The sequence below is a fragment of the Bos grunniens genome, chromosome 9, assembly GCF_055505025.1.
Source record: "Bos grunniens cultivar Pamir isolate PY7600 chromosome 9, Bosgru_T2T1.0, whole genome shotgun sequence".
NCBI lineage: Eukaryota > Metazoa > Chordata > Mammalia > Artiodactyla > Bovidae > Bos > Bos grunniens.
Window position 1 is genome coordinate 92,010,383 of NC_141173.1, and position 8,204 is coordinate 92,018,586.

An 8,204-nucleotide genomic window follows, 5' to 3' on the forward strand; every position below is an offset into this window, starting at 1 on the left:
TTTCAAAGCAGGAAGTGAATCTGCTCATACTCCTCCTTGGTCTCCCAATTCTTGGCCTCAGTTCACTACTTATGTAAGAAAATATTGAATGCAAATGAAATCAATGCAATGTCATGTACACTGGTAGTTAGGCCACAGGCTCAGAAATGCACAAAGATCTGGGCTTGAATCCTGTCTCCGTACCTGCCTAGCTGAGTGCTTTTAGGGTATTTTAACTCTAGAAGCTTCAACTTCATGGACATAACAGCAGTGCTCTTAGTATTTCCCAGGACTGTTTTGAAAAGAGATTGCTTTGACAATTGTTCATGTGAAAATAAATGTGTTGATTACAGTGCCTTGTTCGACAATATCTTTGGTTTGTATTCAATATCTTGTATCCAATATCTTTGGAGTTGTATTCAACTCCACACATGAACATTCAGTAAATGCTATGGACCATCTGTTCCAAAGCCTACCACGTTGCTACTTCTAGTTCAATTTGCATTGCATACTGACTGGGTTTCCCTGGGTTTTACAACTGGGCAGAAGGTTCACTGTTTGGTTTAGTTCTTTCATCCCTAATCTAAATTTCAGTTTTTGCTAAAGAAGTGGTCATTTTTTATTCAGAAATTTTTTAAGAGTTCTTCCATACTCTAGCAATTTGGGATGAGTTTAAACTTGTTAACTTTTCACATTTCAATGCCTTCTATTTCAACTCCCATGTCAGTTTAAGAAATCTGTTTTTTGCTGATATTTGTGGGGTTTTTTTTTTTGCCTCTTTGTCTGCCAATAATCTCTCACTTGATCATTTCTAACACAAGGACAGGAGATTTGTTCCAGTGCCTATAAGCCAAAATAAATGATTTTGGTTAAGTCTCTGATAAGGGCCTCCTCCACAGTGACCGGTCAGTACTGAGTGGGATGGCCAAGATCCTAAGAAGAAATATTTGCTACTCTACAAAAATATTTTTCTGATCTCTCCCCAGGTATACCAAAATGAAAAAGACAAGTCAATATTCCCCTAAAAATAAGTTACTCTTATGACAGCAGATATAAACTTAATTTAGAACTATCCAACTGACTGTTGAACTTGCTAGAATGTTACCCAATACAGCTTCAGAGGCAGTTATAAATCATCTAGAGAAAATAGCCTTTTTTCATGTTATTCCAGGAACCAAGTAGACTAGTCAGCCCCAGAGGGGATCTGGTTCACTATTCTCACTTTAGAGCTGTCACACAATTCTGCACCAGACTTAATCTCAAAGGGAATTCCCAATGAAGATTAAATAATATAACTCATGTCAATTCAACTGCAAGGAACCACAAAGTTTAGCACACTATAACTAAAAACTACTTAGTGGAAGATTAAGAGAGTTAAAATTGCGTTGATTTTTTTAACTCCACATTTATTTTGTTTTCAGATTATTAGGGTAGTCTCAATATGCTTCACTAATGAAAAATTTGAAAAAAAAATAGAAAAGCTTGAAGACAAATAAAACTATCATCAGCTATAAACCAAATTGGTGGTGGTGGTGCAGTCCCTAAGTATGTCTGACTCTTCTGACCCCATGGACTGTAGCCTGCCAGGCTTCTCTGACCATGGGATTCTCCAGGCAAGAATACTGGAGTGGGTTGCCATTTCCTTCTCCAGGGGATCTTCCTGACCCAAGAATCAAACCTGGGTCTCCTGCATTGCAGGCAAATTCTTTACTGACTGAGCTATGAGGGAAGCCCATAAACCAAATTAATTACATGTTAATGCATTAACATATTTACCTCAGTCTTAGTGTTTTACTTAGCTGAAAGTTGTTTCTTCTTTTTATTAATTTAACCTTAGTATATCACAATATTTCAAAAACATCATTTTATTGATGGTCTTTTTAATACACTATCATGTATTTAACAGTCTTGAAAACTAAGCATATAAAATTTATTTTTAATCAATAATTCATGAATCATGCTTCTTTTATGAAATTTCAGTCCAGTTCAGTTCAGTCGCTCAGTCATGTCCGACTCTTTGCAACCCCATGAATCATAGCACGCCAGACCTCCCTGTCCATCACCAACTCCTGGAGTTGACTCAAACTCATGTCTATCGAGTCAGTGATGCCATCCAGCCATCTAATCCTCTATAGTCCCCTTCTCCTCCTGCCCCCAATCTCTCCAAGCATTAAAGTCCTTTCCAATGAGTCAACTCTTCTCATGAGGTGGCCAAAGTATTAGAGTTTCAGCTTTAGCATCAGTCCTCCCAATGAACACCCAGGACTGATCTCCTTTAGGATGGACTGGTTGGATCTCCTTGCAGTCCAAGGGACTCTCAAGAGTCTTCTCCAACACCACAGTTCAAAAGCATCAATTCTTCAGCACTCAGCCTTCTTCACAGTCCAACTCTCACATCCATACATGACCACTGGAAAAATCATAGCCTTGACTAGACGGACCTTTGTTGGCAAAGTAATATCCCTGCTTTTCAATATGCTATATAGGTTGGTCATAACTTTCCTTTCAAGGAGTAAGCGTCTTTTAATTTCATGGGTGCAATCACCATCTGCAGTGATGTTGGAGCCCAGAAAAATAAAGTCTGACACTGTATCCAGTTTCCCCATCTATTTCTCATGAAGTGATGGGACCAGATGCCATGATCTTCGTTTTCTGAATGTTGAGCTTTAAGCCAACTTTTTCACTCTCCTCTTTCACTTTCATCAAGAGGCTTTTTAGTTCCTCTTCACTTTCTGCCATAAGGGTGGTGTCATCTGCATATCTGAGATTATTGATATTTCTCCTGGCAACCTTGATTCCAGCTTGTGCTTCTTCCAGCCCAGCGTTTCTCATTATGTACTCTGCATATAAGTTAAACAAGCAGGGTAACAATATACAGCCTTGACATACTCCTTTTCCTATTTGGAACCAGTCTGTTGTTCCATGTCCAGATCTAACTGTTGCTTCCTGACCTGCATATAGGTTTCTCAAGAGGCAAGTCAGGTGCATAAAGTAATGGTCAAAATTCTACAGGCCAGGCTTCAGCAGTACATGAACCATGAATTTCCAGATGTTCAAGCTGGTTTTAGAAAAGGCAGAGGAACCAGAGATCAAATTGCCAACATCCATTGGATCATGGAAAAAGCAAGAGAGTTCCAGAAAATCATCTATTTCTGATTTATTGACTATACCAAAGCCTTTGACTGTGTGGACCACAATAAACTGTGGAAAATTCTGAAAGAGATAGGAATACCAGACCACCTGACCTGCCTCTTGAGAAACCTATATGAATGTAGAAAACAACACAAAATAAAAAAAAGATAAATTGGTGATTAAATTTGTAAGTGTGACCATAGAGTTTTAAAAACTAAAGAAAATTTGTTGGCAATTGCCATTTGGTAAAGATCTATGCGATGGCAGGCACCATGCAACTGCATTTCTAATCCTTACATGACAGTACAAAAAGCTCATTTTATTATAATTATCACTTTGAAGGTTCAGAGGTCATAGAGCTAGTACGTGGTGGATACAGACTATGAACAGATGTGTCTAATCCCCAAACTGTTACCCGACTACATCACACTACCCGCCATCATCACCTCCACTTCACGACTTCTTCCACCGCCACCTCCATCACCACCACTATCATCTCTACAATCACATCTATGGATCTTTACCGTCACCTTCACCAACACCACTCTCCACTATCACCACTTTCAACACCATTTCCACCACCAGCTCTATCACGTCCTCTACCATTCCCTCCATGACCACCTCGACCATCTCCACCACCACCTCCAGTATCCACCACAACCTCCAGGATCTCCACCACCACCTCCAGCATCTCCACCACCACATCCAGGATCTCCACCACCACCTCCAGTATCCACCACCACCTCCACCATCTCCACCACCACCTCCAGCATCCACCACAACCTCCAGTATCCACCACCACCTCCAGGACCTCCATCACCACCTCCAGCATCTCCACCACCACATCCAGTACATCCATCACCACCTCAAGTATCCACCACCACCTCCAATACCTCCATCACCACCTCTAGTAACCACCACCACCTCCACCATCTCCACCACCACCTCCACCATCTCCACCACCACCTCCACCATCTCCACCACCACCTCCACCATCTCCACCACCACAAGTATCCACCACCACCTCCAATACCTCCACCACCACCTCCAGTAACCACCACCACCTCCAGTATCTCCAACACCACCTCCAGTATCCACCACCACCTCCAGTACCTCCATCACCACCTCCAGTATCCACCACCACCTCCAGCATCTCCACTACAACCTCCAGCATCTCCACCACCTCCACCCTCTCCACCACCACCTCCACTATCTCCACCACCACCTCCAGCATCTCCACCACCACCTCCAGCATCTCCACCACCACCTCCAGTATCTCCACCACCACCTCCACCCTCTCCACCACCACCTCCAATACCTCCATCACCACCTCCACCCTCTCCACCACCACCTCCAGCATCTCCACCACCACCTCCACCCTCTCCACCACCTCCACCCTCTCCACCACCACCTCCAGCATCTCCACCACCACCTCCAGCATCTCCACCACCACCTCCACCCTCTCCACCACCTCCACCCTCTCCACCACCACCTCCACCCTCTCCACCACCTCCACCCTCTCCACCACCACCTCCACTATCTCCACCACCACCTCCAGGATCTCCACCACTACCTCCACCATCTCCACCATCACCTCCAGGATCCACCACCATCTCAACCATCATCTCTACCAGCAGCTCAGACTCTACGTCCTCACCACCTTCCCCATCACCACTTCCGCCCCCCTCTACACCTCTACACAGGCCACCATAACGCCACTCTTAAGGTTTCTTATCATGTCTTTTCTATATACCCTTTCTTCTCTTCCCACCTTCATATTCTCCTCTCCTGCTTCACTCTGACCTTTTCCAACCTGGACTTCCTTACGTGCCTGAGTCATAGAGATAAGGCAAACACTGCCAGACCACACTCATGTGATGAACAAGCCCAATCATTCATTCATTGCACAAACACTGACTGAGAGCCTAGTATGGGACGGGCACTGTTCCGAGCACTCAAGAGTCCAGAATTCTTCCATTTGTAGGATTTTCTTCAACACCAAAGAGCTTATAGGGTTTTCTTCACTCTCATACACCATTTACCCATTAAACTTGCTTGAGTTCCCAACTCATTCTGCCTGGCCTCCACAGCAGGTGGAAAGCAGAAGTGAACTGCTCAAAAAGGATACGCGAGTGAAAAAGAAAGTCAGGCAATAGTCATGAAGTAACTTCTTATCACTTATTGCCACAGCAAGCCACCACAGGAAAGAACTTCCTATTTCCATACTGCTTAACGCAGCTTGCCTGCAAGAGTTCACACATGGACTATCTTCAGAAAAGACACTTGATATATAAAGAGAGGAGAGAGACGTTTAAAAATAAAGAATATGTATACCAACAAATATACAAACTGAAGTCCTTTTTCTTCTCACTTGCATGATGTGCGCAGAAGGAAACCCATGTTCTTTCTGTTTCTATTTCCAAGTCAAATTTTAATTAGCTGTAGAGGAATCCGAGTCTGTGTATGACTATACAATGCCTAAGAACACACAGGCCCCTACATACTAATAAATTCCACTACTACAGTCAGCAATGCCTTGGTGGCTTATAATCCTGCCTCTTACAATTAAGTTTCTTTCACACATTCACAAGCAAAGAAAACCAAACGTTCCAGACGTCCAGGGTAAAAACCTCTGAACCAACATTACCTAAGTTCCCATTTCATACGGAGATATCTTATCAAGCCTGTGACTTTTTATCTAAAAGTAAAATCCCCTCCAGCGGTCTGCATACAAAGGAGGATTCTCTACAAAGAACACACCTTCTCAAAAGAGGGTGGCCACAGAGTGTTTTCCCAGATGAATTCCTCAGGACCCACACACATGCCAAACTGTTCCTCTAAATCAAACTCGTGGTCTGCAGTCCCAGCAGTTACCAATACAACATCCACTACAGAAATAGAAGAAAGGAGAGTTCACAGTTCTCTCCTTCAAAACTCTAAAAGTGTCTGTAGCACTGGACTTCCCAACAGCAAGTTTATGAAAAGCTGAGCAAACATGACATCCCAAGAGTCACATCTTACTCACAGCTCACTATTTTAAAGAGAGTGCCAGAGTATCCGTTGCTTCACCATCTTGAGATGCCAAGCAATGACTTTATACGTCAGCCAAGGAGTGGTTTTACTTACATGCAATAAAAAGAGAGTAAATCCAAGTACCAGCTCTTTATCCCTGATTTCAGAAAATTCATAATACTCTGAGGTCAAGGTTGAGGATTCCTCCGTATGCAGCCACAGCTGGGGCAGCTCCACAAGACGACCATTAGAAGCTGGCCAGAGAATAAAGCTCTTTCAAAAGAAGAGGAAGTGTCATCTCTAACTTCCCCAATCTCATTGTTCTTCCTTCTTATTGTTAATAAGCCTTCCTTGATTCCAAAACACAGGACACAATTCATGTAAATTAGTTACCTCTCCTCTGTCAGACTCCATTGATCACTAAACACTATTCAGTATGTTCATTTCCAGGCCACACGTGGGAAACATTACATCGTTTTGCATTCTCATTTTGGAGGCAAAGATGTTTATTTGCAGGCGAGGGTGGGGTGGGGTGGGGTGAGGTCATTTGCAGAGCTGTTCCTGGTGGGTTTAGTTGAAATGCTGCTTTTTTATCATCAACCTCTTTTAGGCTCAATGTTCTTTTGCATTTCCCTTCTTTCTCACCTCATAGTGTTCATATTACTCCTAAATAGATGACACAGATAAATGTGCAAAAAGTATCTTATGTTAAAAATAAGTCAGCCTGTCTTTCTCCTGCAGCATAATTAATAGATTCTCTAACTTTAAAACTTATATTTCACGTGCTCGAAAAGGAAAATGACAGGGGAAAATTAGGGAGACCTGAACTCACCATCAATAAATGTCTGCCCTCTGACTTCTCTTTTTCAATACCAGCATCTTGTCTCCTTAAACTTTCTTGAGGAAAGAACATGATCTCATTGTACTTATGGTCCACTTTCAACAAAAAGGAATCAAGTCATTTGAAACAGGCTCATGACCATGCAGTTTCCCAAAATGTGGTCACTAGATCCTTAGCACATGTATTAGTTATCTATCGCTGTGCAACGGACGATCCCAGCACTAGGCTGAAAACAACAGACACCTATTACGTCTTAGTTTCTGAGTGCCGGGAATCTGGACCCAGCTTAGCTGGAGTCTCCACAAGGTTACAGCCAAGGAGTCAGCAGAGACTGTAATTATCTCAAGGAAAAGAAACGCCTCCAAACTCACCCACATGATTGTTGGTTCGATTCAGTTTCTCAAGGGCAATAGGATTGATGACCTCGATTCAGTGCCAGCTGTTACCCCGTAGGTCTCCCTTCAGTCAGTTCAGGACATGGCGGCTGGCCTTATCAGAGCAAATAAGTGAGAGTGAAGGAGGATGGGAATGAGGAGTCCAGCTCCTCTTAAATCCCCATGTGTCACCTTTTAGACCTGATCACAGGCAATTATGAAGGCTCTCCCTGGAAGGTTTCATAGGGATACTGCCTTCCCCACACCAGACTTGGTGACAGCAGGACCTCACAGGATCTAAGGGGAGTGGTGGTCAAAGTCCCAGGCTCCCTGTCAGTCCTGCTCTGTGGCTTAGTTACATTCCAGAGTCATTTTACCTGAGGCCTTGGGGCAGGGTTCTCTTCTGGGGCCTCTGCTAGAGGCCTCCTTATGAAGGGAGGTAGGGAAATCCCCATTACTCAGTTAGGACCAGTCTATTCCTGGCCCTCCTCCCACAGACCTGCTTGCACCTCAGGGGCCATAAAACTGCCAAGTCTTTCCTTTGGGGATGGCAAACAGATGGGGAAACAATGGAAACAGTAACAGACTTTATTTTCTTGGGCTCCAAGATCACTGTGAACAGTGACTGCAGCCTTTAAATTAAAAGACACTTGCTCCTTGGAAGAAAAGCTATGACAAACCAAGACAGCATATTAAAAAGCAGAGACATGACTTTGCCAACAAAAGTCCATTTGTCAAAGCCGTGGTTTTTCCAGTAGTCATGTATGGAAGTGAGAGTTGGACCATAAAGAAGGCTGAGCACTGAAGAACTGAAGCTTTTGAACTGTGGTGTTGGAGAAGACTCTTGAGAGTCCCTTGGACTGCAA

At 43.5% G+C, this 8,204-nt stretch overlaps 1 protein-coding gene across 19 annotated transcripts in view; it reads right to left on the minus strand.

Annotated features, from left to right (window-relative positions):
• The window catches only part of IPCEF1 (interaction protein for cytohesin exchange factors 1), a 164,461-nt gene extending 158,042 nt beyond the window's left edge, over nt 1-6,419 (minus strand). For 8 of the 19 annotated variants that reach the window (XM_086318435.1, XM_086318427.1, XM_086318421.1 and 5 more), the window contains exon 1: nt 6,238-6,401. The gene's annotated coding sequence lies outside the window, so the exon portion shown is untranslated. Of the gene's footprint in view, nt 1-6,237 lie in introns of all 19 variants that reach the window. The other 11 variants (XM_086318438.1, XM_086318441.1, XM_086318433.1 and 8 more) reach the window with 10 other exon arrangements.
• Between the last annotated feature and the right edge of the window lie 1,785 nt (nt 6,420-8,204).